We start from the raw sequence: 13,689 nt of genomic DNA on the forward strand, positions 1-13,689 counted from the left end.
GCGAGCAATCTCTATGATTCACTGCATATTACAACTTAAAATTATCTTAACATGTAACATTAAAAACAATCAACCCAAATAAAAAATAAAAGTCCTAAAACCACGCGACCAAGAAGTGCCAAACAAATGTCCAACATAGGCACGTATGATGGTATTTCTGACCCTGACGATCACTTGAACAGATTCATCGCGGGGGCGACCGTCAGTAACTGGACGGAACCCACGTGGTGTTATATGTTCCAGATGACACTGGTCGGGGCAGCTAGAGCGTGGTTTGACCGTCTACCGGTCCACCACATCTACGATTGGGCAGACTTCCAACAGAAGTTCAGCCAACACTTCAGTCAGCAAAGAAAGTACACTGAGGAGCAGTGGACAATCCTCAAGTGCGTCCGAGAGGAGGAAGAATCTTTGCCTGACTTCATCACTCGCTTCAACTCAAAGAAGCTAAGCCTGGGCAACGTTAGCGAAGATCTCGTTCGCGCCGCTTTCATCCAGGGCGCAAAAGATCCGGAACTCATCCGCACCCTAACGGGCAAAGATGGCATGCCATCCACATGGGATGCCATCATGACCGCAGCTAAACGCTTTGCGGAAACTGAGAGGCAACTGGGCAGAGATCTTCCGCAGAGCACGAACCTCTACACCCAGAAGACGAGGGAAAACAATGTCCTTACCGCCCGATTAAACAAAAAACGGAAGCTGGGCATTTGGCAGTCAAGGGTAAACTTTGACACCCCGTCCGGCTTCCAACATCGGTTGGGCGGAAGAGATAACGTGAAACTGGAGAAGAACTCCAGGTGGACGCCACTCACAAAGAGTGTGTCCGAGATATTCGCCACGGAGGAGCTCCCGTGGCCAAAGGCTCCGTTCACCCGACATCGCCACAATGCTGACCGGAGAAAGTATTGTGATTTTCACAAAACCAAAGGTCACAACACTGAAGAATGCCTAGATGTAAAGGACTTGGTCGAAGCATTTGTCAAGGATGGGACACTCGCGCACCTTGTGGCGAAGTGAGCGTCGAGCAGGCTGATGCGTGAACCCCAGCTGGGGAAACGCACGAATAAAATCGCAGCTTCAACGGAGACTACATACTGCGTAAACAACGAGATCTCGAACAAGATACATGTCGGCTCGATGGTGCTCCCATCCAAGCCACGTCTAATTGGAGCTCAATTACACAGTTTATGTAGATCAATTCCAAATTTGTAAAGAAAAGGCCTAGAGCCACTTATAATGGAAACGATTCTCCTTCAAATTGAAGTTGATGAATTTACATTTATATTTTACGAACTTTGCACATGGAGATGCCGGTATTCGCCGCATCAAGTGAAGAATCGTTGCGCAGGGAAGGCGGCAAAACCCGCACAAACCCAAAAGCATCAAACCTTCATGCAGGTCAGTTAAAGGGGAAAGGTTCAGCCATCCCACTATGTGAAAGTGTCGGTATATCCGCATGAATCCTGGTAGAGGAAGCTGAACACTAACCTATTAACAACCACGCGTTGAACGGTCGATTTGAACACTAATGCTGGTAGTCATCGCATCAAGTAAAGAGTCGTTGCGTGGGGAAGGCGGCAAAACCCGCATAAACCCAAAAAACGACAGGACCTTCACGCAGGTTAGTTAAAGGGGAAAGGTTCAGCCATCCCACTATGTGAAAGTGCCGGTATATCCGCATGAATCCTGGTAGAGGAAGCTGAACACTAACCTATTAACAACCACGCGTTGAACGGTCGATTCGAACACTAATGCCGGTATTCACCGCATCAAGTGAAGAATCGTTGCGTGGGGAAGGCGGCAAAACCCGCATAAACCCAGAAAATGACAAGACCTTCACGCAGGACAGTTAAAGGGGAAGAGTTCAGCCATCCCACCATGTGAAAGTGCCGGTATACTCGCATGAATCCTGGTAGCGGAAGCTGAACACTAACTCATTAACAACCGCGCGTCGAACGGTTAAAAGTCATTCTGAAAGGATAAGGAAAAACCTACGCGTAGGTCAGACATAGGTAAAGTTTAGCCATCCTACCAAGTGCAAGTGCCGGTCCTATCCGCACACTCACACGGGGGGAAGCAAAACTTCAACCTACTGTCAACCACATTCAAGGTTAACTTATTCTAAACACTTGGGAAATCGCTAATTTAAACTAAGTATGCAAGTCATATAAGGTTTATAAAGCAATGAACCCAAAGGAAATAACAGTCTTATCCGCAAAAAGATTTGTATTTCACGAAAGATATATTACAAGAATGGCCGGGTAACTACCCGCCTACAAAACAAAATCTATAGTCTATCCTAGCAGCGGGAAGGGATCTTCAGAATCAAGCTTCAGGACCACTTCCACTTGGACCCGCCCCATCAGTAGAGCGTGGCGGTTCAAGGAAAGCCTTGAGGATAGCAAGTCCATCATCAGCAGCAGCGACTTCCTTCACCTTCTCCACCACCGGATGCGGGAAGGCGGCATATTGGTTCACCGCTTGGTCATATGCAGCTTCGGTGTCCACATCGAACAAAGGGAAGTTGGAAGGCGGGACGCCTTTCTCAACGAACCCTAGACCAAGCAGGAAGCCGGCCTTTTCCCCATCCTCATGAGAAGCGTTGAGGGCTGCGCTCATGGCATCATCGTAAGTAGTCTCTGAGAAGACCCGATGCACAACCTACAGAAAATACAAGTGTCAAACACCTTTTCTATGTACAAAGGAAAGCGTGAAGACGTAAAGCTAAACATACCTGAGACAACGCTTCTCGAAGAAGCCATTCCTTGGCAACCAGAGCTTCTTAGAGGGCGGCTTGAGCTTGGGTGCGGGCGCGTTCGGCTTCGCTTTTGTTAAGGTTGGCAAGTAGCACTTCCTTTGCAGCAGCCTCTTCAACGCCCTTAAGCTTCCGCTCGGTGTGGTCAAGCACGCCCCTCTGGTCCAGGATCTCTTAGAGCTTCTTGGCATCTTCCATCGCCAAGGCATCATGAGCACGTTGGAGAGCCTCTAATTTGGCCTTGAGCTCCTCGTTCTCCACGCGTAAAGGCTCAGCAACGGCTTCAGCCTTGGTGGCCCTCTCGGTTGCGTTCCTCGCAGTCTCCTTAGCCAGCCGAAGCTGTTCGTTAACAGCTTGGGCAGCCTTGGAGCGGGCCTCGAGTCGCGCTTGAACTTCAACCTCGAGGGCCTTGAAGGCCTTCTCCTTCTCCGCAGCAGCTGCGGCCAACTGTTGGTTCTCCTCCCGAAGAGCCCGCGCTTGAGATACTTCCTTGGCGCGAGCTGCTTTCAACTTGTCGTTTTCACGACAAAGCAGCTCGACGCGCGGCTGCATCCGGGCCTGGAGAACCCGAAGCTCATTGGTTAGCCTACCCTCCTGGTAGCTAGCCATGGCTTCCCCCAACGCACCATGGGGAGCAGCGTGGCGAGCCCATTCCACGCACTCCACAGGGGTACGAAGGGTTGTTCCTCGGCGGATGTTCCATCGCGGAACATATACTTCATTGGAATCCGGCACTGCAAAAGAAACAAAGCAGTTAGGAAAAGATGAAGAAAAATATAAAGGCCAAAAGAACCCTACGCACCTGTAGGGTCGATCACAGGCCGATAGCCACCGAACCCATCACCTGAACCTAAGGGAAATCCATCCAAAAGGTCGGGCAGATGGGAAGGTGACAAAGATTGGCGAGAAGCCCCGCGCGTACCTAATGGGCCGGCCGTCGTTGCCGGTGGCGGAGGCATAGTAGCGGCCGCCGTGGTCGCCGCCGCGGTCACCGCCGCAGAATCCGCAGCAATCGTAACCGCCGGCTCGGTGAAAGATGCTGTAAAAATCGCACTTACCACCGGCGGTGACGTCATCTCGGCTGGAACAGTCGGCTCAAGGGAGTGAGCAACTGATCCAGCGGAAACAGGCGCAGGCGCCTGGGTCGTCGCCTCAGGTAGGCTGACCGAGCCTACCGTCATCGGCGGAGAGGTACTCCTCTGCGCTCGACCCTGGAATGCGCCAACATCCACGCCTGCACAAGAAGATAAGTGTTTCAATAAATTTATAAAGTGATAAATCTACAAAAATAAGGATGTTTGTACTTACGGGTTTTCTTGAGCCTGAACGTACGGACGGGCGGGGACGAACCCGATGGAGCCGGTCTCTTGATGCCGGTCACCGTCGTCGTCGTTGGTTCTCCGGAGGTAACAGCCGTAGCCTCCGGAGCAGTGGTCTTCTCACCACCGGGGTTCCCCGCCACCTCTTCACTATCTGACTCGGTGTCAGATAGAAGCACCGGATCAGCTATGGAGGCCACCTTCTCCTTCCCTTTCCCGCCGGCAGCCCTCTTCTTCCGCACCAGCGGAGGACCATCTGCGGATTCCTCAGAAGAAGACAGGATGTCAGGAATTCCAGCAGCGGGTACAGCATTGAGGGGTTGAGGATAGAGTATCGCCTTACCTGGCCGCCGGTGGCTCAGGATCTCGTGGCCCAGCGGATAGACCTCCACAAACCGATCCGCTGTTTGTTCCAGGATGGGCAACTCGTTCTCGTCTAGAGCACGAGTACCCACCCGCACGGGACTGTCAGCTTCCCGCGGGTACAGGAGCGACTCCAAATCGTTCCCCTCTGAAAGAAAATAAACAGTTAGAAGACAAACTCATATCAGCAAGAAAGACAAGACATACCATAAGGAATAGAGTTCAAACCGTATTCGAGAAGGATGGGAAACCGAGACGCCTCCTTCCATACCCGGCTCATCCCCAGCATCACCATCCCGGACTCCGCAAACCGGTAAACCGGAGATTGAACCCGGGATATCTTCGCGAACCATTCCGCCTCCTGGTAGTTGGAAGCGTGAAGGCTCGGAAGCGCTTGCCCCTTCTTAAACTTCATGGCAATGGGGATGGCGCGGGCAGAAATGTAGAAGAACTCCCGCTTCCACGATCGGAGACTGCACTCGGTCGCGCAAATCTTCAAACCCTTAATACGGGTTGTCAGGGTGTACCACCCCTGGATGCACCTCCAAGTATAGAAAGTCATCAGGCGGTCCACATAGGGCTCAATACCCAGAATCCGGCACACCCACTCGAAGTGCCGGATCTTGGCAATCGCCATCGGATGCACCTCGGTCAGGTGCACACCGTGCCTCTCCAGGACACGGTACACAAACTTTGTCAATGGGAACCTAATGTTCCCATAAACAAAGAATGCAGCATATACCCCGATCTTGCCGCTGGGGGCATCGTACACAGTCTGCTGGGGTTCAGGAAACTCAGGCTCAAGAGACTTAAGCATGAATTTCCTGACGACGTACTGGTACAGATCGATAGGTAGAGCACACTGGCACTCGCCAGCAGTACTCCTATCGTCGGTTACAGCTTCAGCATCATGGGAAGACATATTGCAGGGGAAGAAGAAACGATTTCGGAGGAATGCTCAACTGAATAAGGGAGTATTCACCAGAAATCGCCTTAGAGATGAAGAGAAGAAGTGAAGATGTGAATTACAAAGGACCCTCTCCCCCTTTATATAGTGATCGCAATTAATGCGATGAATTTAATGCGGAGGAGAGAGAAATTGAAGGTGCAATGAAACCGTGACATGTGGCACCGGGCAAGCTGGCAACAGCTGTTGACAGGACGAGTGCCATTAATTTTGCGGCCACGCGCCCGAAAAATCGCGCCCACGCGCCGTAAAAAGCGTCTGGAATGACCATATAATGTCACGTCGCCATAACTTCCTGCACGTCCTGACACAGTCAGAAGAAACTGTCGCACGACGACTGTTCTTATCCTTTCACCAACTCTTCAAATTTCAAAGATTCAAAAAAAGATTCGAAAAGTAAGCGGGAAAAACCCCTTACCCTGGCTATCCAGTTCACCGTAAGACGGCTGCGGGTACAGTGTAAAGGCAAAACCCTTCACATACCTAGCACCCGCAGGGAACAGAAGCCAAGAATACCCAACTATGAAGCCGGGTGCGGGTACAGTGTAAAGGCAAAACCCTTCACATACCTAGCACCCGCAGGGCACGGAAACCGGAAAAACCCAATTATGAAGTTGGGTGCGGGTACAGTGTAAAGGCAAAACCCTTCACATACCTAGCACCCGCAAGGAACGGAAACCGGAAAAACCCAACTATGAAGTCGGGTGCGGGTACAGTGTTAAGGCAAAACCCTTCACATACCTAGCACCCGCAGAAAAGGAAATCGAAAAAAAAAAAAAAACCCCGACTATAAAGCCGGGTGCGGGTACCGTGTTAAGGCAAAACCCTTCACATACCTAACACCCACAGGGAAGTGAAGCCGAGAATATCTTGGCATTCCACCCAACTACAAAACGGGCACAGATACAGTGTTAAGGCAAAACCCTTCACAAACCTAACACCCGTAAAAAGTCATACCTCGGCACCCAATTGTAAGTCGGGCGCGGGTACAGTGTTAAGGCAAAACCCTTCACATACCTAGCGCCCGCAGGGGATTAAACGCCAGGAACACCTCGGCAACCATAAGTCAGGTGCGGGTACAGTGTCAAGGCAAAACCCTTCACGAACCTAGCACCTGCAGGGATTTGACGCCAGGGATACCTTGGGAGTAAAGTAACTATTAAGACGAAGTGCGGGTACAGCGTCAAGGCAAAACCCTTCGCATACCGAGCACTCCATGGGAATTGAAACCAAGAAGGATCTTCTGGGCCATGCTTGCAGAAACGGGATTAACATCCCCGCATAGCGGGAACGTCAAGAACTAGATTGTTTGAAACTTCAGGATGGAATTGGTGGTTATAACATGATTGATCACTATGTTCAAAACCACCAAGACCTCATGGAGAATCTACACAAAAGGTTCTAAACGCTCCTAACTTGCGGGGAGGTTACAGACCTATCCGCATCATCCCAGAGATCAAGCAGAACATTGGGAAATTCTGCGTGACATTGGGAAACCCGTGGGTAAGACTTCCCGCGGAAAACCCATAAAACTAAACCCTTTTCAAAAACCCCTTGCTTAAGTCCAAAAGTTCACCTCACTTTATTAAACATTCATGAGAAGAACATTGGACTGGGGGGACTTGAAGAGGTAGGTCCCAGCAGAGGTGGTTAGGACCCGCAAGACTCCCTTAAAAGGAGACGTCTGCGCAGTTGAACACGCAAGACTCCTTAAACGGACGTCTGCGCAGTTGAACACGCAGACTTCACCATAGGGACGTCTGCGCCGCGACCTACCAAACCCGCAGGACCCACCACGCTCAGAGTTGTGACGACCTCACATGCGGTACGCAAGCTGGTCCCGCAGGAAATGCCTCCCTATGGTTTCCAAGTAACCCGCCTGTTCCCGCAGGCGCGGGTACCCGCCATTAGGGACTGGCCACCCGCGCAGCATGGCTACACGCATAAGGCTTAACACTCATAATAATTCAGTAGTCACCTGAAGAAGGAATGAGCAAAGTCGGGAACATTCCCGCATAAAGGCGGGATGGGGAAAACTCCCGCCTAAATGAGCCAGTCCGTATAATAATGGAGGATCTTTTGTATGATACCTGACGAGGTATGGACAAAAGATCTGACCAAGGATACGACAGCTCACTGACAGCAGCATGGCCGACAACACGCCACAGCACTGTGACCAATAGCCGCCGCCTGCTCACCAACTCCTGCCATACCACGTGCCTAGCATGTAGTTGGTGGAAAAGGAAAAGTAAACAGCACGCCTGGTCACTATCAGCCGCTACCTATCCACCAATTATCAGCAGGGCACGTGCGTAGGCCACAGTTGGCAGAGTAGTAGGCCGGCTAAACCTCCTTGGAAACCCACCTTCGGCTATAAAAGACATCAAATGGTATTATCATTTCATCATCTAATATCTTGTATAATTTACCTGATAACTGCTCTAGTATTAATAATATACTTTTATATTCAAAGAGTAATATAGACTGATTCTCACGCCGGAGGGTGGTCACAAGGAGGAACCCCCCCCCTTTCTTAGTGACGAGCTCACGGTGTTTGTTTTGCAGGTTATCGGAAGAACCATCTTGCCGGAATTAACCCCTCGTGGGAAACGTCTATCTAACCCTCAGGTTACTCGTAATCTGTCGGGGTTCGACTGGTGTTTCTTCAAAGACCAAAATCAAAACAGAAAGGTGAACAAAAGAACGCGGACAGGGGCATGTTATAATGTGAACCACTTCAATATTCATACTGACATGAAAGCGACCTGTCCGATCGCCTATACTCACAATCCTTGTCACGTGGATCAATCTGTCCTGCTTCATAGTTCTCTCCATCCACCTGATCACAACGATCATGATCACGATTTTGATGATCATATCGTTCTCGATTATAGTAACCATAACCTCCAAGATCCCGTTCCGAATCAACCCATTTATTACTTCCATGTTCGGGTTGGTCATGCCATTCTTCCGGGTCCCCAAGGTCATAGCTCTTTTGTCTATCATATTCATAGTCCTTATCAAGTGACCGCCCCCGGTCACGATCCACATGTTCAGCATCACCCTCCCGGTCCTTCTCACGATAGCGATCACGGTCACGGCCACCACGATCACGGTCACGACCACTTCGATCTCGATCACGATGTCGGTCACGGTCACGGTCACGGCCACTACGGTCTCGGTCCCTGTCAGATTTTAGGTCACGATCACAGTCCCTGTGATGTCTATCTTCTCAATGTTCCCGATCTCTCAGTCCATCATGAGACCACTCACGAGACTTCTCGCGCTCCCTCTCCTTAACCCTTTCCCGAGACTTCTCTCTCTCCCTGATATATAACAATAACCAACAAATAATATTAAAACCAGTATAATTATAGTTTATAAAGTTATTAGATTAAATAATTCTAATAAACTGTCACCTGTCTCGTTCTTTGTGTGCTCTTGGTGCTACAGATCGAGTCATACCGCCTGATTGCTGTTGTTCTCTGACCATCAAAAGATAATAATATTAGAAAAATAATACAGTACAGTGCGCTTGATTTTTTTTTTTTTCTTAATGAGCTGATTTACCTCCCCAAGTATTTCTGGTTAACTTCACCACCGACCCTGGATATTCCAAGTCCGCCACCAAGTCTACGGGGTCGCCAATTAGGAACAGTTCTACCACGTTCCACATCCACAAGTACCCTTCGGTTATCAACCTTCCTTCCATCCGCTTGTTTATATGCAGCTTTCATGTCACGTGTATGCATGTACTCTATGAAAGCATATCCTCTTGGTTTGTTGGTATCTTTATCAGCAATCATACGAACCTGAAACTCTCACACGTTAGCCAAAAATCTAAATGTATAAATACAATATATTTTAACATAATATTAGCTCAAGTTTAGTTTCATCAATAGGGTTAGCAATTAAAGAAATCCTAATGCACGGCAAACAGGCACAAGCCTCAACAGCCGTGCTCACCTTTCATTAAAACAGGCTTCACAGGCAAGATGCATCATCACCATCACTTGATATAGAGTCCCTCAATAACCTTTGACAAATTTACCCTCCCCTTACCAGGGACTATTTTATATAAAAGAAAAAAAACTATAAATTATGCTAATATAAAATACCCTGAAATCTTCTCAACTTCTGAACTTTTGTTTTATAGAAGATGCAAATACTGAACTTTAAAAAGAAGAGAACAGATACACTCCCTATATCCTATATATTTTACCAAAAAGTTGGTAGTCTCCATTTGTTGCAGAAATTTATAGCCAAATAGCATATTTGCATGAGTCATCTGCTCAGGTAGAATACGGCACAAACCGAAGAACATAAAGTACCTTTTATTACCTTAAGACTTGCGCTTCTAGAATACCCAAATACCGGATTCTTGAAATTGTGATTTTATGAGAGAAAAAAGAGGAAACTAACTAATAGGGTGGGTAGGCAATAATACCTGAGGAACAATTACCGATTTCACTGAATCTCCAACACATACTATCCAGATCCCAGAGCTAAGAAAGGCATATAGATTTCCGAAACCAACCATACCATTAACTTGATGTTATACTAGCATCATGATTCACAAAATTCAAAATTGTACTGACACCTCAAGTGCAATTACATTGATAATACATAGTCGCACTTACAAATACTCCAAGTTTACCATTTCAGAAATCACGAGGTGGCACGGTTAGCAGAACAAAATGACCATTAATATTATTGTTGTTTTGTTGTAAATGCTGAAACTGAACTTTATAATCACATTAATTTTTCCAAAATGGTTTAAAATCACTCGTCAGAGATATTTTAAATTGGGGCCTTTTCAGAAAATTTAAAAACTTCATTTCTGGAAGGTTTTTTTTTGCAGGCAACAGCACAAAGATGTTGTCCACTCACAACAATACCAAACCTCTTACCAAACAGGAGGGTCTAACCTTGAGCCCCTTTTCAGAGTACTCTACAAAACCTACCCGTTTGATGGGGCCATATGCCTCAAACTCCCTTTTTATTCTGCTCTCGGTTGTCTCATAGTTCTGCAAGTAAAGGAACATCAGGTAAACTAAATCAGTCAACTGAAAACAGGCAAGTCTAAAAGTCATATATGCCATAGACCAGAATACTCACAAGTTTAGCTACAAACAATGTCTTGTAAGGATCTCCAGATATATTTGGGTCACTGTTCGGATCATCTGATGCCCTGCTTGGGTGCGCGCATATAATGTGTATATGTGTGAACCCTCAGGTGGGCTAAAGTGAAATTGCACTAATTTTGACGTTATTTTACTAATCTCGTGAAAATAACGTTAAAAGTGGCAGAAGGTTAATCAGGCATCATGTGGTAGCGTTGATAGCCGAAAGACAAGGGTACATGCACCAATCGGCCGGTGTCCCAATGGTTGAGTGTTATGTGCCTTATGTCCAAGGCTTGATGCAAAACTACCATCGAGCTGGGGGTCTCACCGGAAGCAACCTCTCTATTCCTACGGGGTAGAGGTAAGGCTGTCTACATCTTACCCTCCTCAGACCCTACCATAGCTTTGCTATTGGTGGGATATACTGAGTACGATGATGATGATGATGATGATGTTCGGATCATCTGCACAAGTAAACATGCAAAAGTCAGTGCATTTAAGTATCAACCCTTCTAGAATCTAAATGACTCAAAAGAAAAAAAAAATGCCTTCTTACATTTTTCAAGTCCTTCGGCAGCCTTTTTTGCACCGTCTTCAAGCCATATCTGGTGAATCCTAGCCTTATTTTGGCCCTGACTCGTGACAAGGTTCAACAAGGAAAAATGAAACTGTAAATACACAGTTACCTTTATAATAATGATCATACTTGTTAGAAATACAAATACTCCTCTAAACATAAAATGATAGATGTTCGTTAAAAAAAGTTGCATCTTGCTAAAAGAAAGGCTTTTCAGAACTAAAATAAAGACATTACAGCTTTGCCAAAAGAAAAGACCACAAATAAATTGAAAAATGTCATAAATGGTAGACCTGTATTCTTTTTTTCTGCACACATTGTGATTTAAAACATAAATTCATTCACAACAAAGTATATCAATCAAAATAACAATGTGTAAGAAGTTCAGCAAATATAAAGTTTGCTAAATGAAAAATCTTACAGGAGTTTCGCCCTTTACAACAGTTGGTGCATATTCAGGATCATTAGGCTCAGCAAAGTTGCTTACAAACTGCGCCATTCCTTTCAAATGACATTAGAACAAAAATAATTAGATCTTCCAAACAAAAATAACTAACTGTCGTATGAAGCAAGTAGAACTATCAATTATCAATTATATAACGTATATGAAATACCTGTGTAAGGTGGACACTTTCTCTTCTCAGGCGGTGACTTATACTCCAAAGGCGGCCGTGGCTCAAAAAGCTTTAACAGATTATTAGTTAACCCTGTTGGATGACTCTGTCCAATCTGCAATGTCAAGCAGGCGAAACCAGATTCAAATATTCACAGAAATAGATTGGGCATAAATCCTAAAACTCATTCAATCAACTAGGGATGAGCAACTTAACCGCCATAACTGTTAACCAAACCATAACCGACATAATCTGTGGTGGGTTGGTTTATAGAAATTTCGAAACCCGCTAAATGTCGGCCATTTATTTAGCCAACAATATGTTTGGGATTAACTTCCACCAAGCATATTGTCGGATTATACAATTTTGATGTTTTAGGTTCAACATTTGTTATCGAATTACTTGAATGTCATTGCTGAATTTTATAATGTCGCTTTTTTTGAATATTCGGTATTAACATTATGAATGATATATATTGTTAAATTTGTTGGGGATTTCAATATAGCAACCTGGATTATTTAGAGAGTCGTGTGATAACTTTCAGATTAAAAGTTATTTTGGTGGTTCTCCAAAACACTTTAATCGGATAAAACTCTAAATTGAGACAAGAATTTCGTATGGAATTTTTGTGAGGAAGATGAACCAGAGCGTCTGTCGATCAATCCAATAACGTATATATCACCAGGGCAGTTGTATTCAAGATAACTGCTTGAAGCAGTTATCTATTCAAAATTTAAAATTTATTAATAAATAACTTCAAATAATACTTATGATTATGTGTAACATAATCATAAAATTCATTTTTCTAATGAATTTTTAATGAAGCATTATTAACCCCAGCCAGGGGCGCTGCCCCTTGGACCCTGCTAGGGGCTGCCGCCCCTAGAACCCCGCAACCGGGAGCTGCCCCCGGACCCCCGTTCGTTAGGGGCTTCACAGTAAACTAAAGCAAGTGTGTACTCCACACATCCCCGAACTTGCTTAATGTTTATTATGATTAAATTGATCAACCAGTTAATCTAATTACACTAAAATACTAACAAAATTATGTCGTGTCGTTTTTTTATATATGGTACCAAACTTACCAACCTTCAAAACCGAACCGAAACCGCCATAACGGATGGGTTATGGTTATGATTATCCATGAACCAACAATTGCATTAAACAAAAACCTATGGTGTGAAAGAAAGAAGAAGCTAATTAAACCTAGGGCTAGGGCTAGGGCTAGAAAAAAGGTTCAACTTCACCTAAAACATAATCGAAATTAGCATAGATTAATACCAGCTTCATTTGCATAAGGTTGGCGCGGTTCTGTTGCTTTGTACGAGCCTGAACAGCATCGTTGTAATCCCCCATGACGCCAGCAGATTAGAGTTTTAGATTATTGAATCAAAACGGTTTGATGAGGAGGAGGAGGAGAAGTACCTGATAGACGAGCTTTAGTCGGCTCGGTTATATTATATTATAAAATGACCTTACCTTTGCTTTGCGCGGATTTTGGTTTGGAAAGGGCTAGCTCGATACGGCTTACTCGGGTTATATTATAAAAAATAAAGCAAGCTTAGCTTAGCCTTGTTAAGTTTGGCTCGCTCGTTAACTTGGCTCCGTTTACCTTAAATTATTTTACTTTTAATATATTTTATTGTTATATATATATATATATATATATATTTAATGCGTGTTGGTTGGGTTGGGTGTATAGTAACTATTATAAAGTTCAGGAACAACGTAAATTTGATTAAAACTAAATAGAGTTATGTGAACGTTTATATTTATTAAAATAAAGTATGAAACCGACCAATTTAAGTGTTAAAGAGATATGTGGCCTCACACCCGGCAACTATTACATAACGTACACCAATTGAATTCTTTGTTTAAAAATTTGTTTGTGAGTGTATGTATATAAAAACAAAGTTGCTTGAACATTTATATTATATACCAGTTGAATTCTTTGTTTAAAAATTT

The 13,689-nt window shown here is 45.3% G+C and overlaps 1 pseudogene across 1 annotated transcript; it reads right to left on the bottom strand.

Annotated features, from left to right (window-relative positions):
* Nucleotides 1-8,144: 8,144 nt before the first annotated feature.
* On the bottom strand, nt 8,145-13,080 carry LOC143614773 (U1 small nuclear ribonucleoprotein 70 kDa-like; annotated as a pseudogene). Its single transcript, XR_013150349.1, has 9 exons — nt 13,006-13,080; nt 11,725-11,839; nt 11,532-11,611; nt 11,090-11,165; nt 10,526-10,590; nt 10,372-10,434; nt 8,978-9,219; nt 8,827-8,892; nt 8,145-8,733 (listed from the first exon to the last, which is right to left on the bottom strand). The product of XR_013150349.1 is annotated as a U1 small nuclear ribonucleoprotein 70 kDa-like (transcript).
* Nucleotides 13,081-13,689: the final 609 nt, after the last annotated feature.

This window comes from Bidens hawaiensis, unplaced genomic scaffold, assembly GCF_021521415.1.
Source record: "Bidens hawaiensis isolate Kalapana, Puna unplaced genomic scaffold, B.hawaiensis_p1.1 tig00041022_1, whole genome shotgun sequence".
NCBI classification, from domain to species: Eukaryota; Viridiplantae; Streptophyta; class Magnoliopsida; order Asterales; family Asteraceae; genus Bidens; species Bidens hawaiensis.